The following is a 21,833-nucleotide window of genomic DNA, read 5'->3' as shown; positions in this document are numbered from 1 at the left end:
AAATATTTAGAATTATCTTTTTTAAAAATAAAATATTTTATTTATTTTTATTTTATGTGTATGAGTGTATTGCTTGCATGCATGTGAGTGCACCCGTGTTGTGCCATGTCGCGGAGGTCAGAAGAGGGCTTCGGATTCCCCTGGAACTGGAGTTAAGGACGGTTTGTAGCCACCGTGTGGGTGCTGGGAATCGAACCCTGGCCTTCTGCAAGAACAGTCAGTGCTCTTAATCTCTGAGCCATCTCTCCAGCCCCTAGAATTGTCTTTTATAAATATGTGACTTTAGATAGGAAAGCGTCATTTCATTTAATACATTTCTGTAGTTAACTTCTGCAGTGATACAATTCAGTTCAGTACTAAAGAACAAAAGGGCACTCTTCCAAAAAATCATCCTATACCAGCCATATTTTTGTTGTAGGGGTTCAAAGTCAAGTTTTAGTCATCACAGTGAATTGATTGCATTGGTCCTATTTGTTTTGAAACAATAATAGTAGACATATTCAGATATCTTTTTTGTTGTTTTCTAAAACTCGATTCTCTCTTACTTAGCATCATGTGATCAAATAATTGACCAATGTTTTTTATTTAACTCATACCATCTAGGCCATCAAAGTGTGTAGATACTTTTTAAAATTGAGGTCTGAAAAGCATATAAAGTTATATTACTTATGTTATCATTAACTTATAAATTATAAAGCCTAATACACTCCCTAAAATGACTTTTATATATTTATGCTACTAAGATGGCAGCATCATTTAAATATTTACAATGTGTGGTTAAGTTAAAGATAGCTCTCGATATTGATGGTTATTGTAATTACATCTTTTGGTAGCTGACCATGTGCAGACACTCTCCTTGTTCTCTCCATGCGTCTCTTAGCTAGTGAGGTTGGCATCCTTGTCATGTCTGCTTTATACAGTAGAAAATGGAATCTCTCAAAAGCAAGTAATTTACTTACTTTAATAGCCCTTGTGTTAGCCTAGATTCAAATCTAACACATTCTGATTCTTGAGCAGATATTTCACAGCAGTATCATCATGGTTTCCTTCACAAAGCAAGGAGAATTCTGGCAAATATTCTTTTTCATTGTTGAACTTAAATGTTTCCCACATAGTGGCAGAGTGCCCCATTTTTTTTTCTTGTAAAATTTTCATTCTGGTTGAATATTTAAGGAAGAAATAATAATTTAAAAAAATTAGATTTCTGATATTCAATTCAGTGCCATTTGGTTCTTTGGGTTTTTAAAAGTGGTCATTCTAAATTAAAACCTGCTATAAATGTAAATTAAAAACTATACTTAAAAGGCATAAAAAAGAATAGCATATATAAGTAGCAATTAATAGAAACAAAATTATATTCTAGATATATTAGTTTCAATTTAACAGTGCATTAAAACTAATTTCAAGTAGGCTGTGTTGGTACATGCTTGTTGTTACCATAGCGCTTGGGAGACTGAAGCAGGAAGATTCCAAGTTTGAGGCCAGCCTGAGGTATGTAGAGAGTTCCAGGCCAGTCTGGGCTATGCAAATGAGATCCTGACTCAACAAAAAAGGCAAAACCCTTTATTTTTCCCTCTCTTTTTGTTTTTTTTTTTTTTTGTAGTTTTTTTGAGATGGGGTCTCATTTGCAGCCACAATTGGTGTGGAACTCATTGTATAGACCACCAGGCTGGCCTCAATCACACAGATATCCACCTGTCTCTGCCTCCCATGAGATATTTTAAAACTGTGTTTGTGGCTCACATATTCTTACTGAACACACGTTGCCGATGATCTAACTGAGGAAGTTTGTTTTCCAGTCTTATTTGAAGAACTAAATAGATAGTGTGGATTATCACAGAGGCTATCAAGTCCTCATCGCTCAGCACTCAGTTATTACCTTCACTGTGGGTAACACTGTGAAGTCAACTCTGAACAAAGAAAAGCAGCAGTTTAAGTTTAGATCCCACCAGCAAACACAGCATCCATTTGTACTGTCCACTCGGTACAAATCCCTCTCATCCCTCGATGCTAATATTTGTAATCAAGTAGAAAACCTTAAATTCCATATATCACAAACAAAAACTATATAAAAATTTACCACAACTCCTCAACCAAATGTAATCTTACTGGATTATATTTCTAGTGCACTAATCAGATGAAAGGCAATGTTCTCATCGACTAGAAATTAACAACAGGTACAGAAAAGCAGTGGCCATCCTGAAGTAAATGTTAAAGATTTTGATATCACCAGTATATTTTATCTATAAAAACAGCTGCTGATAATATTATACAGATCTCAATTGATGTAAAAGTAGAATTTAAGTTTTGCACAATTAAAAATGGGAGAAATAAGAAGCAAAACAAATATATACTTAAAATGCATAATTAATTTAGTCTGAGAAAAGATGCTGAAATAACCTTAAAAGCCCTTTAAAGATTTAAAAAATTTTAAAAATAACCTTAAAAGTCTTTAAAGATTTAAAGATTCTTTTAAAAAGATTTTTTACAAAGTTATAGCAATTTTGCTTTTTTTTGTGATTTGTTGGAAAATGTTTGGGTTATGCACAGAGAAGTTAATTTAAAAACTTGAGTTTTTAGCCATAGTTAACAGATATATTTGCCACAAAGAAAAGCCCTCATTTTGTTCCAGATGACATATCACCCTTTACATGGTACTATTAGAAATAATTATTTTGTTTTAAAGAGTTGTATGACACATTTGACTACTAAAATTCTTTCATCTGTAACTATACTAAGGTGTCTAAAAATGAAGCCGAATCAGTCAACTGTCATCTACACTAAGTTCTGCCACATAATGAATGGGATTAAGCATTAACAGGAAATTATTCATTTTTAAAAAGCATAATTAAAGAGGCAAGATGCCCCTTTAGGTCCTTATGCCTGCCTTGTTATATAAATCAAGGAAATAATTTATTATCAAACTTTCTTAGATTTTAGCTTTGGTGAGATAGACAAAGGAATTAAATACCTATACGTAACGAAAGAACTATGTTTGTTTGTGAAAACACTTCTCTCCTTGGCACAATTCCAGTGCACTGCTGTAAGAGTACTTGCCTCTGGATTTAATCCAAGCCTGCCTTTATAATATTCCTCCTGTTTCCTTTCAATGATCCTGTTAAGAGTTGGGAAACAAATCCAGTCCCATATTGAGAACACTAATGTTTTGAGAGGGAATGCTGGTGTGTCCCTAGCCAAATGTGAGTGGTTGGCCACTTAAAGGTTAGTTTATTTGCGCACTGTCTATGGAAGCGGCTCATTGTGATGCTTGTTACAGGATAATATGAAATATGAATAACTATGAAAAAGGATTAGTGTTTAATCACTTGATGTAGAGCTTGCTTTTGTGACCTTGAAAAAAGGGATATTTCTAAAGACACATGTTTCTCAAGTCTACTAATATATGAAGAACTTCTGTCCAACAATTAAATACTATCTTTTGAAAACAGGTGTTTACATTATTGTAAAATACACAATTCTAATTAGAAAGATTTTCTTCTCAAAATATCTTTTTGAAAATTCACCTTTAAGTTGCAACTTCCAAGGAAGCTAACTAATACATTTTCCCAAATAATGAGTGTAGTCATTTTAAAATTTTAAGTTTCATTTTAAAACTTGAGAATAGATTATTGTGCTTTACATATCTAAATATTGAGATTAATACAATCACATCCTGAAATATATTCGAATTTTTAAAGCTTTTAAGTTTTGCATGACTTTATTCCAGTTAGAAAGCATACAAGCTTTAGCAAAATGTGGATCTGAGCTTTGTAGCAGATTTCTATAGGACATTTGCATATATACAAAATGATCATTTCTTTCATTTTCTCATTTAGTCACTACCACTTTGTTAAGAGCCAGAAGCTCAGAGATATTAAGAAGTTAATGCAGTCTAAGAGAATCGGGACTCTTGGTTACCACTCTTTCTTTCCTCAGCTGTTCTGCGCTGCCCCTAAAATCGGCCCTGGATGTCAACCCATGTACTTAGCTACTGAAGAACTAATCAGATTTTATTTTAAGTGGATGGCTGGATGGTTGTTCTACTCAGAAACACTCTTTTTCTTTGCTTTCAAAAATGTTCTTTCTGACTTACAGCATAAAGTATATAGCATCAGTTCATAAAAAGAATGATATTATGCAGTTTCTATGCATATACAGGATTGTAATTTACTTGCCATATTTATAATACTTAATTTAAATTACTGAATGGAAAAATTTAGAAATTTAGAAAATTTCTAAATTTGATTATTTGAAAAGGAATTCAGATACTAGATTTATAGTTTGTATTAGAATTTCTAGATAGCTATTTCTTATTTTCCTTTGATAAAAGTTAACAAATATTATTTTAATGATGTATAATTTATAAATTTGTAACATTTTCTTGAAATGGAAATATACATTGACTTAATAACATTAATTATTTGAAATCTGTTCTTTACTTACAGTTATTGAAAACTAGGTTTTAGTTTCACACACAATATGCAATTTGTGCCATCAGTTTTCATGATAGCAAATATGACTTTAAAATAGATCATATTTATAAGTAAATTTTAAGAGAAATGTAAGCTACAGTACTTGGTAAATTAATGGGACTCTAGAATCATCGAAATCTAAAATTCTGGATCCATACTTTACCAGGTGCTTAAAGTAGGACATTGTCTCTAAACTTTAATTTCCTTAAGCATAGAATGGGGCTAATAAAAATAGTACTTCCCTCCTAGGGTTCTTGGAATTGAATGAAATAATGCATGTTAAAACTCTAAGAATAATATCTGGGACATAGAAAATAATCAACGAATGCTTAGTGATATTTCATTATTAATAACGTAGTAGGGGGTTTTCTAATGACAGTAAGTGAGGGAACATAGGCCATATGTAGTTCATTATCCTTTAATCCAGTTGTCCACCTCAGATAATTTACCAGAGGGCATTGAAATAAAAGAAAGTAACTTCTTACTGAGCCATTTTTCTTTAAGCAGTGTATCTATTTTGAAATATTAGAAACAAACACTGTGGTCCTCACCATTACTGCTCTGATCCTCGTGATCAGCACTTGCCATCCCGCTCATGCCAGAGACGTGCCCTGCCTTCTTCCAGCACCACACTTTTCCAGGCTCTGACAGTAGTTACTGGCAGAACCGCACCCAGTTCTTACCATACCTTGCTTTGTGTCTACTACTGTCCCTTTGCCCCTAGCCACTCCACTACGTCAGCCAGGTCAACCGAGGGTATGAAATTCTGTCTTTCCTTGTATTTTCAGATAAATGCCGCTTACTCCCTGTTTAATAATCCTTCATTTTGAATCTGTACACTTGTCCTTTCCCCATGACAATCAAAACATTAATATTTTCCTCCTACAGTATTTAACCCTCTTAGCAACCAAACCTTACAGCATTTGAACTACCAATCATAGTACTTAGTGCAGATCCTTGAGCCATCTTAGTCTTCAATAAGCATATATGAAATTTCTGAAATATAACCCAATTCCAGTTCCTAATACTTTAATTTTTTAATGAACATGACTAGTTTCTGTGAATAACCTCAGACTTTGTGAACATGAGAATCCTGTATTATGTTTGTTTTTTCATAGCCTAGAGCCAATGTGATTCCCTTTTCTTCAGTTATCTCTTTATGTATTCATAATTCATAATTATGGTGCAAGTAATTAGCAAATATAGAAAGGACTTTCCTCCATACCTGAGGAACTTTTTTCTATGACAATAGCATAGGTATTTATTTATTCGTCATCCCAGCCCCGTCTGTGTCAGTCAGTCTTTTTGTGTCTTCCTTTTTAGCCTCTTCATCTCTTCCTTTCAGTGACAGGAGAGGCGCTTCCACCTCAGAGTGATCAGCGTCTTTAGAAGCAGGGAGATCTGAGCTGACCTTTCTAAACTAAGGAGATCTGAAGTGTGTTTGTATTTACTTTACATGGAGAAATGGCTTTTGTTCTAAGAGTATATACTTTTGCTTTCAAAGTATATATTTTAAATAATAGTTTGAATTGCAAAGCAAACAAAAATAGAAATAAAATGTATAATCATTCCCTGTAAGTGGCAACCTGTATAATCTATTATGTCAAAATATTTTTGCATTTTGATCATACCTGTAATACCTTCATAGCTTTATACTCTTCAAATTGTTCACATTTGGAAGCTCATAATATTTATTTAAGCACATTTATGAATAAACAATATGCATAGATACAATAAATGTCCCATGGTCCCACAGTTCCTTTTTCTAGAAGCAACTGTTGTGTCAGTTTCTGGTGTGTTTTCCAGATAAATGTATATTTGGTATTTGCTTGCAGTTTTTGAAATGTGAAGCAACATCATTGTGGTCTTTCAGTTAGAATCATGCTACAACTTCAATTGAGAACACTGAATATTGTTCAGAACTGTACAGCTTTCTCCCTTTTCTTCAGTTCTCCTTTATGTACTCATAGAACATGAACATGGTATGTGAACAGTCAATAAATAAAGAATAATAAAACAAAGGAACACCCAATAAACTGGAAATATAATGAAAGGAAGAAGGAGATCTGAAGTTAGTGTCCCCTAGTTTTCAGTGATTTATGCATTTAACACATGACTTTAAAGCATTTCTAATTAAGCAAATTCTACCAAGTACATGACACCATTTTATATTTTAGTAGAAGTTTAAATTGCCATGATTTTCTGGCAGGCACTGTCATAATATAAATCAATGATCTTGTGTCCAATATGACTTCCTTGTAGAACCTCTAGACAGTTCCTCTAAGATAATTCTTATTACTCTATAAAATATTTTATTTGTAATGATTTTGTGTATGATATGGGTATTTTGTGACAATATTTTCATGAGCAAAATTTGACATAGCTCTGTACTGTATTTCCTGTGGTTGTGAAATATGATATATAAATCAGAGAGGAAAATTTCAGAAAACATTTTATTTAAAAAATTATCACATCACCTGAAAAGTATCTTATAAATTTAAATTCATAGACTGGACACATGTCCATGTAAAGTAATGTGGGAAAAACAGATGTTTCCATGCATGTAGAATAATATATTTTTAAAGAATATTTATTTTTAATTATGTACATGTGGATATGTGCACATGAGTACAAGTGCCCATGGAGGCAGAGATTTCAGAGTCCCTGGAGCTGGAGTTATATGGATTGTGAGTCGCTTTACATGGGTGCTGGGAACTGAGCTCATCTTCTCTGGAAGGGCAGCGTGCCTCTTAACCACTGAGCCCTCTCTTCTACCATACGCGAAAACAATTCAACTTGGAATTTAGGTCAAATTATTGATTTATAGATAGTTTTATTTCTTATCTGTGATACAAACTGTTAAAAGTTATCAAATATGCACAGGGATGTTATAGGCTTAATCTTAAATACCAATATTTCCTGGGAAGCACAATCACTTTCAACATTTACTGTTGTTGCCTCTAATGTCTTGGAAATACAGCAGCTCTGAAGAGACCCATGCTGTGTGCTGTATTCTGCTAATTAACACCGCGTTTAGCCCCTCGCCTTCGGTCCCAATCCTGCACTGGAGCCATAAACACTGAGTTACAGTCTTTGGTTGAAAATACAGATCTAGAGACAGGAGCCCTGACGATCTTATAAATAAAATAGAAAACGATGAGATACAATATTTAACTACATGATGTGTTTATTATTATTATTGAAATTGGATAATGAAACTCTATTAGTATAATCTCCTTTACTTTTCAAGTTCATTCTTTCTGAAAGACAAGGTTGTGTCTTTTAGAGAGTTTAGGTGTGGAGAGGGATAGGGCACGGAAAGAATGTCTTCATGTCAGGGACAAATAAACTAAAGGTTTGTTCTGAGAAACGCAGATGAAAGAATAGGTGGGGCTGGATAGACGGCTCAGTGGTTAAGAGCACTGACTGCTCCTGCAGAGGACCCGGGTTCGATTCCCAACACACAATTGGCGGCTACCAACCGTCCTTAACTGCAGTTCCAGAAAAATCCAAAGCCCTCTTTTGACCTCCGTGGCATTGCATGACACGGGTGCACTCACATACATGCAGGCAATACACTCATACACATAAAATAAAAATAATAAAATATTAAAAAAGAGTAGGTAAGCTCACTACATTTCCCAGTACTTTAAATGTTCTAAGTTTATTTAAATAGTAGTTTACTATTATTAACTAAACTACTTCCCATGTAGACAATTATGCCTAATGATGTTAATGACATTAATTTAAACTAATAGCTGGGTTAAATAAATAAACCTCATAGACTCTTTAAATATTTCCTGATATCTTCTACTTTTATCAAAGGGAAATAGCTTGTATTACACAGTTTTTTAAATTTTATTTTTTTAGTTGCCGTTTTCCTACAGTCTTCTTGAAAAGAAATTTGAGGTGGATATAGTCTTAACTCACTCAAATGATTATTTTAAAATAACTGTTTGGATGGATGGTCTTGTACTTTTTAATGGTATAATATTTTACAAGGCAATTATAGTTATGAATTCTTAGAGTTTAAGTATACTCTAAACATCATCAAATATATATTAGAGGACTAATTTCATAAATGGGGCAAGCAAAGTCCTCACAATTCTAATGTTTTATTGACAAGTGCTCCAAGAATAAAATCACAGAGTATTGCTGAGTATTTTTCTTCTTTCTTATCTCATGGACACATAGCCGTAAATGTATACTTATGCACATATACACAAGCCACACACATAAGTATGCATGCATCACACATGTTCTCACATATATTCATATATATACATACCTACATACATATATACATATACCTCACATCTACCACCCAGAGAGAAAACAATAACACAACATAATGGACCAAGAAAAAAACTCTCTTTGGCTCTTTTTTTAAGATTTCTATCTAAATTGACATGCATCAATCCCTTAACTTATAAGGGCCAAAGTTAAGATTTTTTTTCTCTGTGGAAATCAGAATTAACAATCACAAAGAAGATGGGAAAAAACTCCTATAGGATGTGTTTGAATTTTTATGTGTTTTACAAAGAAAACCAAAATTAAACTTCCTTACTAATGTGTCACTAAAGTGAAAGTTTATAAAACATTTTTTTTCTTCATTTCCAAATAGATATTATGGTTTTCTCTACTCTATGTAACAACTAAAGGCGGCTTGGATCATTGAAGAAAAGAAAATTAAATTTCATGTTTATTCATATAACATTTCCATAGTATTTTTTTAATCTGAAAAGGACCAATATTAGCAATCAGCACATTTTGATGACTGTTACTATGGGTTGTGAATGTGCTTTGAACTGAGATCAATGGGCAACTTTGATAGCACCCAATACCTAGGCTTTTGTGCAGAAACACATGTTCTGCCATTTGACCCTGAGGCTTTAGGAATTCCCCTGTGAAGCCTTGAGAATCTAGCCCCTTGCACTTGCAAGGACAGAAGGGCAGCAACACATGCAAATTCTATTTCTCAAAGATGACCATTACATCACTGTATTTTAAGCTTGGATATTAAGGCTCAGGAAGGCATATATTACTGGGCTCAAATGGACAGGCAGTTTTCTGATTTGCCAAGAAAACCTAATCTATCTACACTTACAACCCACTCTTGCCCGAATTTTTTTTAACTTTTTCATAGGCCATTTGACACGTAGTGTCTGGCACTTACTCTGGGAAACTATGAACGTAAGAACTCTGCTTTCTGGGATGAGCATATTGGTTTAATCAGTTTCCATTTTGTATGTTTTCCAGTAAATTATCATTGTCCTTCAAACTCAGACAGTTTTATCATTGATGTTCAGGTTTATTTCATCAGACCATCACTGTACATACATTCATCCTCATTTTTAGTCTACCTTACTGGTAATTCATTAAGGTAAAGTGAATATTCTTTTTTTTTTTTTTTTTTTTTTTTAATCTTTTTGAGACAGGGTTTCCCTTTAGTCCCAGCTGGCCTGGAACTCACTATGTAGACCAGGCTGACCTTGAACTCATAGAGATCTGACTGTCCCTGCCTCCCAAGTGGTGGGATTAAAGGTGTGCACCACAGCCAGTGTGCGTGTTCTTTTACTTCTCTGTATTTTTTTCCTGCGTATTCCCTAAAAATGTTTTAGACTTTAACAATTGCTTTTCATTTTCTTTCACTTTTCTTGGCTTAAATTTTTTCAAGTGTATCTTACCATAGTGTGTGTGTGTGTATATCTCTATCTATCTATCTATCTATCTATCTATCTATCTATCTATCTATCTATCATCTATCTATCTATCATCTATCTATCTAATCTATCTATATCTATCTATCCATCTATATCTATCATCTATATCTATCTATCTATCTATCTATCTATCTATCTAGTATCCATCATCTATCTATCTACTATCTATCTATATCATCTATCTAATCTATCCACTATCTATCTACTATCTATCATCTATCTATCTATCTATCTATCATCAATCTATGTATCTATCTATGTATCTATCTATCTATCTATCATCTTCTATCTAACATCTTTCTATCTATCTAATCTATCTATATCTATATACTATCTATCTGTTTATCTATCTATCTATCTAATCTATATCTATCTACTATCTATCTACTATCTACTATCTATATGTCTATCTACTATCTATATCTATCATCTATCTATCATCTATATATCTATCATCTATCTATCTATCTATCTTCTATACATCTATCTATATCTATAATCTGTCTATCATCTATATACTATCTATCTATATCTATCATCTATATAGCTAATCTATGTATCTATCATCTATCTGTCTATCTATCTATCATCTATTTCCCACTTAAGGTGCCCCCACTTCCCCCCCTTTCTTCCTTACTAAATATTCATCACTCACTTAGTTATTTAATTTTTATCTATCATCTATCTATCTTATCTATCATCTATCTATCATCTATATATCTATCATCTATCTATCTATCTATATCTATCTATCTACTATCTATCTACTATCTATCTATCATCTATCTAACTATCACCTATCTATCTATCTATCTATCTATCTATCTATCTATCATCTATCTATCTATCATCTATCATCACCTATCATCTATCATCTATCTTCCTGTCCTGCTTAGAATATAAGTATATATAAATATGGCAACATTTGAACCTTTCTGCCTTCTACAACAACAATTTTACCTATTAGGATTCAGTGTTGGATATATGAGTAGTGAAATCAGATGCTGGACTTTATTAATCACCATTGCTTATTGCCATTGCAAAGTTTTGATCTAGTGGCAATGTGTATTTTGAGTTTGATGTGTGTGTGTGTGTGTGTGTGTGTGTGTGTGTTTTCTTTATGATGCTGAATCCTGAAATTAGGTCTTTGTATGTGTTAGGTAAGTGCAGTGCCACTGAACTGTGGATTACCTCACCCCTTGGTCTGGATGAGACAGGGTCTTGCTATGCAGCTTAGGCTGATTTCAAAATAGCAATGACTGTGCTAAGACTGCAGACTCACACATTTATGCAAGTTACTGAACCTTTCTGTTGTGACATGTCAGTCCTTAAGGTTTCTAGTAAAATTCATAATTAGGTATAAATGTAAATATAACTTTTACCTCTTAAAACATCATTAACATCATTCATTATTTATACAATATTATAGTATTAGACTTAGAAAAACAGTTTAATAAAAGAAAGTAAAAATTGCTAATTATACTAGCATGTGAAAAAGCTTTTCATTTGAATTATGACCTGTTTTATAATAAGAAATTATACCAAACCGTGTTCCACACTGAAGGTTTTAGTCCCTGTATAACAGCAGGAATGCTTTGTGTAATATCAAACTCGCATCTTCCCTCAGGACTAGTGGCCAAGTGTCTGATCAACAGTGCTCTCTCAAGTTATCCATTTTCAGAAATCTGTAACATTTGTGGCACCCTGTGTTTAAACTTGAGATAGGGTAAATAGAGGCTAACAGTGAAGGAGAATGAAGTGATAACTTGAGGGGTATGTTTTTTCCTCGCCATAAAGACAAAACAAAGGGGAGGACTAAGAAGGGACGAGGTTGGAACCTAACCGCACAGCTCCTTTTGACCTATCCTTTTTAAGGATTTCCTGTCATCACATACCCTTGCAAAGGCAACTAACTTTGCTGTCTTTCATAGAGTGTAAATATTCAAAAGCCTGTAAATACAACTCATTTTAATTTTTACAGGTGAGACTTGGATCACTTGTTCAAAATGAAATGGAGTATGTACAACATTCATATTAAATGTAGTTTTCTTTATTGTAGCCACTTTATTTTTCCTCTCTTTCTTGCCACCCTCCTCCCACCTCCTTCTTCTCATATAGTTCCTAATGTATAAGAGGAAAATAAAAAAAAACATGCTGAGCATGGTGCTTCACACCTGTAACCCCAGCACTCAGGAGGCAGAGGTAGGTGGATCTCTGTGACTTTGAGGCCTGCCTGGTGTACATAATGAGTTCTAGGCCAGCTGGGGCTACATGATGAGACCCTATCTTAAAAAAAAACTCCACAACTCACAAAGAACTAAGTCAACTTTTGCACATTGGTTTTATACCCTGAACATAATGTGCATTTTATTCATATAAACCTACAGAACACTATTGTTTATTATTCATTAATGTTAATAGGTAACTGTCACTTGCCAGTCAGTGCGGAATCTGGTAGAATGCTGACATTGATTGATGGACATATTCATGAGACTTTGTATTGACAGACTGTTAGGTCAGTTGAAAACATACAACCCTGAGTCCAAATTGAGGATGAGGTATTAATCATCTGTTTTTGCTATATAAAAATTACACATTATCAATATTTTGCCTGATTCACAATATTAATTTTACATTTTAACACCATAGTTGTCAAATTAGAGAAATGACTGACAATATTTTTAAGGCAGGCAGTTCCTGGTATCTCTGGCATTTTAGGGGAAGAATTTTGATTTATTCATTATATTTCAAGGACAAAGTATTCTAAATAAAAATTTATAGTTTTGTGTGTACGTAAATAAAATTTTTAGAATTTCTTGAGGATATACTATTTAATTAACAGAATAAAAATTAAGAGTCTTTAGTGTTATTCTATGTGCTATTAAAACGTAAGGGACTTATGTGTTTATATTTCTCTTTCATTCTTTTAACTACATGACCTCATTTATATAAGTATACTTATTGTAAGTATAGTTGCTAATTATATGGGATAGATATAGAACAAAATATTTGTTTATGGAAGATTAATTGATACTTTTCAGTGACAATTTATTAACTTTCTTAACCTGAATGAAACATGAAGAATTTAAGGATCCTTTAATCTAGGCTTAATAGTTTTTAATTCAGAGTAATAGAAAATTGTTACATTTTGCATACGATCTAACAAAAGGGATAATATGGCTTCAAATGAGTACATTTCTCATTTTTAGTAAAATCTACCTTTATTATCCTGTTTCATATTGAGAACCAGTATATTTATGTGAATATACTTAGTAACTACAGAATATGCTAGGTTAAGTTTTACCTGAAATAATTTGACAATTACACCGATGTTTTAGAACTTTTAAATTATAATTACATATATGATTTTAAATAGACATTTTCCTAAAGTTTCCCACTTGTAAATCTGTAAGAATTTTCACCATTTTAGCTTATGTATTTTTTGAACATTGAAATTTGAGGATATATAATTGTTTTACATTAGTTAAGTGTCAGCAACAAATCTCCAACATATTAAAATAACTCCTGGTCAGAATCTCAAAGTAGCATGCAATTTATGACACTGTTACAGTATCTTCACTAGATATTACATTTTTTTTGTTGTTTTTGTTTTTCTTAGCCTAAGACAGCTGTATGTTGCAGGGTCAGAATGTAAAAATGAATTCTGGAAATTGTGTAGAATGCTTTTCAGATGTACACACTCTAAAATATAGATGTTGATTGCTGTTTATATAAAATGACTGAATCATTTTCCCCCCACTGAATGACTCTGTGTAGTAGTTGTTTAGTTCTTTTCATATTAGCTACTCATCAGAAGACACAGAGTTTTGATTATTCATTTATAAATAAACGATAAGATTGTCCAAGTGTTAATTTCATTAGATAAATGACATTACTTTCATCAAAATGACATTGGAAACCGAGATACATAGTTCAGCCTATTCTGGGCTGACGTGATATTTGCCTGTCAGATTGCATCCTTTCCAAAAACAGTAGAGATGTGATTACAGACAGAAAAGAAAAAAAAAATGAAAAAAGACATCTGTGCCCAAGTTTAGCTGGCCAAGAAGGGCAAGATCCTGTGCTTAACAAGGTAGAGAAACCAGTCGATGAAAATGTCTGGACCTTTTAGCACCCATGAAGCTGAAGGCCACTGGGAAGCTCAGAGAGGGTCTTTTGTTGTGGAGTGTAGAGATAGAGAGACCCAAACTATGACACTTTGGGGCGACAGGGTCAGCAAGGAAGATCATCCATCTTCTTTTGTGGCAGCTTTCTGTCAGATTCCTGCCCGTCAGTGGAGGAACTAAGCCTCCACTGTTGACACCAACCAATTCTTATCCAAGTGTAAATGAAGCTAATATCCACTGACCTTATGTGTGGCAAATGAAGCCCTGTGTGCCCTTTGAGAAATAATGTTATCTGACACTTCAAAAAGTGAGTGAGGAGCATAAAGAGAGGAAAGGGTGGGGGAGGGGAGAAAGAGAGAGAGAGAAAGGGGAAGAGAAGAAAGGGAGAAGAGAGAAGGAGAGAGTGGGGGGAGAAAGAGGGAGGGAGGGGAGAGAGAGAGAGAGAGAGAGAGAGAGAGAGAGAGAGGGAATGCTGATCTAGTAGTGAAGATGTAACCTGCCCCTAGTCCATATTCTTAGCTTATTGGTACTGTAGCCACAGACTTGCCATTTTCACACAACTTTAACTGAGTTGTTTTAATATTCTTATGTGGACATTTACACTTAGAGTCTGTCTGTGTGGCAGAAAAAGGCCCACCTTGGCCTTCAGTCTCACGTGCAGTGCCTAGTCACAGAGACAGGGACTCAGGTTCTGCTGACAGAAGCTACATAATTTGAAGAGAATTCTGATTCATTACTTCACATTCAAAACAAAATGAAGAAGAAATAAAACAAAGCAGAATATATTTTATTATTATTACAGAAATGGAGGACTCCCCTTAGAGAAGGCAGAAGAGCTCTATTCAGTTTATGGGTTTTAAGGCCTTTCTAAAAGCTTTATTTTCTAGCTAGTAATGTCTATTACAGTCTACATTCAGTCACTAAATCAAGATTTTCACTAAATGAAGATTATATTTCAATGATATATTTTGCATTCTTCTAAGGGAAGATTTTCCACTAGTATTTTCAAAAAATTCTCATAAAAGTTAGTTTTAAAATGTGACAATGTCCATGCATCTCCATTACATCAACAATTGTATAAAGCAGCTGTTGTATTTCATGCATACATATTACCACTAGCAGAAATGGGGAAAAATTTGTTAGAAGTAGAAAACAATGATTTCCCAGCATGAGTGGAATTTAAGATTTGAGGAAAAGATAAGTTAAAGCATCATACAGCATTTTCTATTTCAGGGGAGGTGAGTTTTCTGCCACGGTAGATTTTGTGAGAATCACCAGGGCAGATCTGCATCTAATTGACACCAACCATGTTTGAGCTGAAAATAAACACTTGTAAAATTTTTGGAATCTGTGTATTGATTTTCATTCACCTCATCAGTCTTGTTTATTTGTACTTATTAAAGGAGTGCACATGTTTTTTGTTCTCCCGACTTTAAAAGACAGCATCTGATCAGTAAGATATTTTCCTCTCAGCTCTTTTTCGATAAGTAACCAAAATCACATGAAATTGTGCAGTTTCCTCCTGGCTGAGCTCCTGAGCCAATCATACAAAAAACCAAACGTGTTCGTAGTTCTTCTTAGCTTTTTTCTCTGTATTTGTCTCAATCTAAGCACCTTTGAAGTAAAATAATAGTCAAAGACCAAGTGGAATTTATTCTGCCGTTTGTAAGTTCACTGACTTCTGACATTTCTCTACCCTTGGTTGTTCATGATGTACAGAATGTATGTATCTGTATGCACACACACTCTTTTATGGCAAGTATTAGAATTTTGTAGCTTTGTTTTTAAATTATATATCTTTCTGCACATGCAGAGAGTACATTCAGTCAATGAAGCAATTATTTTGAAGCAATACCGGGACAAGAAATGAGTGATTTTGTTAGTGGCAGTGATGGTAGTTTTGTGCAAATGGAGGTCATCTTCAAACATTTTGCATTACAATAGGCAGTTTGTAAAAAGTCTTAGACATAAATTCATCACTGCAGAAGTGATATGAGCCTCCAATTCTTGAGAGCAGTTTGGGCAAATGTCCCAAGCAGTTCTGTCCAGCTCCTTTCATAAAGGTTTGTGTAAAAACTTTTTGAAGTGCATGCGTGTGTGCACATGCACACACACACGTATGTATATGTGTGTTTATATAGTATGCATAGAGTAAATTTTGTATTTCTGCACATAGATTTTCTTGCTGCCTTCAGAAGTATCATTGAGACTTTCCATAACAGAAAAAAAGGAAGAACTTGTAACAACTGTTTCTTCATGGAGTCGGTGATTAATAGTTTTAGTGAGCTCTATGACTCTGAATTGAGAGCACTTCTCCACTATGATCCTCATGAGTCCTATTAGAAGATTAGAAACCAGCATCATTTCCCGGTGTACTTATGACAGGTTGTATCCCCTTTGCCCTCAGACTGTGCAGTGCTCAGGCTTTCAATACTCTCAGCCCAGTGTAGTGTTGTTTGTTGTGAGCAAATCAACGGTTCCACAAAGGCTTCTTCTTTCTAAAGTTATTCTTGTCACTGAACTTATTGTCACTGGTATATTCTTAGATGTGTGGTCTGGATAGGAACTTTGGAGACTAAATAAGATGCATGTATTACTGTAACAATCATTGAACCACATTACCTCAGGCTTATAGGAATCTGCAGTACCTGAAATAATTGTAGCTGAGGGTTGTGACGTGAGAAAAGGGTCAATAGAAGATTAAAGATGCCTGTTCAAGTCATGCAATGTCAGTATGAATTGGGATTTTCTAGAACACGTCTTAAAATGATGTTTGCAAATCTTTACTTTTGGTCATACTAGAAACAAAACATCCTTATTCAGAGTTAATTGTAATTATCATCATCTATTAAGAACTAACAAGTTTCCTTTTAACTAGTATTAATTTCATGATGCTGAATACAGGGAAATTGCTAAAATTTATTTAGTAAATATATATATAAGCATTAAAATTATAACTAATAGTATGTTTCAATTAATTAAAAAACAATTTAAGATAAAATAATTTAAGTAAATTTAGTTTCTTGTTTTTTATTATTAAATTCTCACTTGGGAAATTTATGCTATCAAAAGACATGTTATAGGGCTGGGCCTATAGGTCACTGTAAATCTCTTGCCTATCATGGTTGAGACCCTAGGTTCAATACCAGGGAGAGAGAGATTACATTTATTGTTTTTATAACAAAATGGGGTTATATATAGTAGATAGACAGGCTTGGCTTATTATATTGTTAAAAATGAAAAATTATTTAATTTTAAGTCAAAAGGAAAAAAATATAGTGAAGTATTCCTTGATGGGAATTTTCTGTTTTGTGAATGTATCATAACCATTATTTTGTGCCTTTAAAGAATAATTTATGGAAAAAAATCAAGAAAATGGGTATTATTCCATTTTAAATGTGTTTGGAATTCCCTGTTTAAAAATAGAGGAAGAAACAAATAGTTTTTTGTAGTATAATCAGCTGAAGAATCGTGAAGTGGATACTGACAACCCTCACAGAGAGCTCTGGAAGTACACTTTCCTCTGTGTGTGTGTGTGTGTGTGTGTGTGAGAGAGAGAGAGAGAGAGAGAGAGAGAGAGAGAAGAGAAGAGAGGAGAGAGAGAAGAGAGAAGAGAGGAGAGAGAGAGAGAGAGAGAGAGAGAGAGAGAGAGAGAGAGAGAGAGAGAGAGAGTTGGGAGGGAAAAATAAACAGCAGCTTCCATATCTGCCCTGATATTTCTCCTTTTTTCCTACTGCGGCAGTCAGGCAGACGCGTACATGGTGGCTGAAAATGTGGCCAATCCTGGGAGGGCAGAATTGATTTTACTTCTGATTCTTAGTGTGTTCTTGGGGGTCAGAAATTTCTGGAGAAGCTTAACCTGTGTTTGCTGTGAGGAAAGCTGGCCTCCTCCCGATCTAACCTGCAGGTCTCTGAGATGACACACAGACTGCCTTGCCAGCATAGCCGTGGCTTTCTTTGACAGTTGTACAAGAATCCCCGGATGGGAAGACTTGAGCATAAAAATTGCCTGCTATAGAGAGAGGAGGAAACTATGCTATATAGTTTTTAAGATTTAGATTGCACCACATATATATTTAAATTAATTCATGCCATATTATATTTAAGGAAATCAAGTCTAACGCTGTCTGTTATGCTCCAAGCATCCAGCATTCGAATGAATTAGAAACCAACTGTGTTTCAGATCATAGACTTTCAGCTATCTCTGTCCTCTCTCTGAAGCTGAAGACTTTAACTTTTATTTTTAAGAAGCTGGAAGGTAAAGTAGCAAGCAATATGTTTTTTAAGAGCCAATAATTTTATTTTGTGCTCTTACTTTTGGCTAGTTAAGTAACTTACCATCTTCCCTTCTATTTCTGAGCCACCTCCTCCCTCCTTCCTTTCTGTCATTTAAATTTATAAATGAAAACAGGTAGCTCTTAAGCATATCAGACATTCATAACTCTGCAGAGCATTTTGTGAGATCTGTTGGAGCTGCAGTAAATCCTTTCTGATCTGTGCCGCTTTCCTCTGTGACTGAGGAAATCATCCCTTGCGTTCTGCCTGTTCAGACTGCCTTCCTTAGGCCCTGCTCCAGCCTCCAGCCTCCCTGAAGCACAGAGCTGGTGTGAGAACAGAGCAACATGGTGAAGTTTCCTTCAGCAATTGGCAAGTGTGAAATATTTGCAGACCCCTCTATTGCCAGTTGCCTGCTTTTCTTTCTCACACACAGGATATAATCACAGTGGTTTTTCCAGGAAGGTGATACTGAAGTTTCCATTCATACTTTATGCTTTTAATGACCTTTCTTCCTCCAAAGGTAGAGAGATATGTTTTGGAATCTGTTTGAACCTCTGGGGAGATAGAGCCTGGTGGAAAATTCTGGAGGGTTTGCTCTCATTACATATACTGATACCAAGGCTGCAAAGATGAATGATCTGGCTTTATTTGAATTGTTTGTTGACAATTTAAGGTACTACCAAAATTTAATAGATTTTGCAGAGAAAGTGCTGAAAACGACAAGAATATAATATGTGCAGGGTTAAGGGATTCCTTTTTGCTGCATGGAGCATTGAAGATCAGATATTGTCATTAACAAGCATGAAACTAAAAAGACTGCTGGGGAAAGTTGCTTGGGCTATAAAATCTATTCAGGTTAGCTCAAGAAACATTTTTGGAGTGTTTTTGTTTAAAGTTAAGTTAGGATAAGTGTATTAGAGATAAATTTGTTAATTTATAAATTTCTCACACTTAACATTACCAGAGCAGCAATGCATTTTTAACTCTGAGTAATTAAATTCTACCTCGTGAATCTTTCCCTTAACATATCAAGCATAAAAACGTAGAAAGAATAATATAGTGAAAGCTCTGATATCTTTAGGCTTCCTAATCATTAAATTTTGCCACATTTTAATTCAAACTGCCCATCCTCCATGAGTATGTGTGGCTCAACCATCTGACAGCAAGTTACAAGCATGATAATTAACTTCTAAAGATTTTCTACAGTATAAACACAACACTCTTTAAAACTAAAGCAATTTATCACTCTTTTAGGGATGTATCTTATTATGTGGTCCACAGCCCTCTTTGTTTCACCTCAAACTCTTTTTGTCTTCTGTCCATGACCTGGTTAAGGATGACATATTTTGTCAGCAGTCAAAACCTGGTGTTTGTCTGTTATTGTTTCTTTCTGTTTCTAAGAACCCGGAAGAGCTGCCTGTTAGAGCATTCCATAGTCTAGATTTGCCTGGCTGCCTTTCCTCAATCGGGCTTTCCTGATTAGGTTCAGGCTACATTTTTGCAGAGATAAGTTTAATATATGTGGTTTATTTGTGTTTCACAGCATAGCACTTTTTCTGCTGCTAGGGATATTAAGTAAGATGACTTGGTTAAGGTTATACATACCAGACCTTCCACTGTGCACTCCCTTGTTTTTTTCCTGCTGGGTGGAAACATGGTTTTCCCATATCCTCACAAGCTTCTGTTCAGAGCTTTGTCATTTAGTGCTGAGCAGAGTCCTTCACTAATCGGGACTTCAAAACTTGGAATTTCTTTTTCATATTCATTCTACCTTTACTTACTGCTTTACTCTTTAAGTTTTGTCTTCATGTTTTGTTGCTGTTAACTAGTGCTGTGGACTCAGATTTTACTAAGAGCAATTAAATTTTTTTTGAGAATTTCATGAACAAGTGCTAGTCTCCCCTTGGATTCTTGACCTCCTAGTCTATATTTATTATTGATACATAGGTAGATAGAGATAGACATAGTTTTCTGCAAATTAAAAACAAATCTTACCATTAGTTTGTTTTCTACTTGGAAAAGAGTGAATTTAGTACTCTTTTTGTCAACTGACAATTTGAATTCCTAGAACTAAATGATAGTTCACTTACTTGAACCTTTGGTTTATTAATTTTTTCACCTGAAGCGATGTTTAAAACAAATTCATTTTTATGCAAGCTTTGTAAAAAGTGGGTATTTTGTTTCCGGGAAAGTTTTGGAGAAAGCGTTCAAATTGTCAGTATTGTCTTATGGAAGTAAGTAAATTATTTTCTATACTAAAGAGAGAGGGACCAGTGTAGACTTTCTACCCAACTAGCTGTCTGAATGTATAAGCTGCTTAGTCTCTGGGGTCTTTATTTCCTACATTTACTGTCTTCTTTTCTGTAAGTTGATGGTGGACTAATGGTCTGATATGCATACAACAGTGGCACATGGGAAGAAGACAAAATATACATGAAAACGAGCTTATGTTTGCAAAGCATTTAACACACGCACTGTTGAGTGTATGGTGAGCAGTGGATAAATGTGAACCACGATTGTTATTTGTCTAAAAATTGCTTTCTGTGTCTGTATTTTAGTAAATGTTTCTGGAAATAATCCAGTAAGCTTATTGATTTTCCCTCCATAAAACTTCTGTCCCATCAGTTTCTGTCCATCCTCCTGTCACGACTTTGGTTTAGATCTTTGTTCTGTCTTAGACAATATCAATAACCTCTTATTTGTCTGCATGTGCTTTGTTTTCAACAATACTTTTTTCACTCCTGCATTTTAATGTTTACTTGCTGTTTTTATGTGTGTTGCATGCTGTGTATGAATGGGTTTGGGCGTCCGTGCTGCCCATGTGGAGATCAGAAGACAGCCTCCTGGAGTCCCTTCTCCTCTTCCACAGCACAGGTGCTGGGGTGCAACTCAGATCTTCAGACTTGGCCAGAAGTACCTTTACCCACTGAGCCATCTGCTTGCCTCTATTCCTCTCCTACTTTTTTAAAAATGCAAATTAAGTAGTTACTTACTTTAAAGTACATCATTTTCTTATATAATTCCCAAGATATTCCTTCATATATAACTGAAAATCCCTTTTAACTTTTTAAAATTTGATATTTTTATTTTATGTGTGAGTGTATTGCCTGCATGTATGTAAGTGCACTTGTGCCCTGCAATGCCCTTGGAGGTCGGATGAGGGTGTCAGATCCCCTGGAACTGGAGTTATGGATGTTTGTTAGCCACTATGTGGTTGCTGAGAATTGAACCCA

General features: G+C 34.5%; 1 protein-coding gene across 4 annotated transcripts in view; it reads left to right on the top strand.

The window, feature by feature from the left end:
• Window positions 1-21,833, top strand: part of Epha7 (EPH receptor A7) — a 153,101-nt gene that overhangs the window by 8,889 nt on the left and 122,379 nt on the right. The window lies entirely within an intron of this gene.

Source organism: Nannospalax galili, unplaced genomic scaffold, assembly GCF_000622305.1.
Source record: "Nannospalax galili isolate Female #2095 unplaced genomic scaffold, S.galili_v1.0 scaffold550, whole genome shotgun sequence".
Taxonomy (NCBI): domain Eukaryota; kingdom Metazoa; phylum Chordata; class Mammalia; order Rodentia; family Spalacidae; genus Nannospalax; species Nannospalax galili.
Note: the sequence above shows the minus strand (reverse complement) of the source record. Positions and strands in the feature narration are given on the sequence as shown.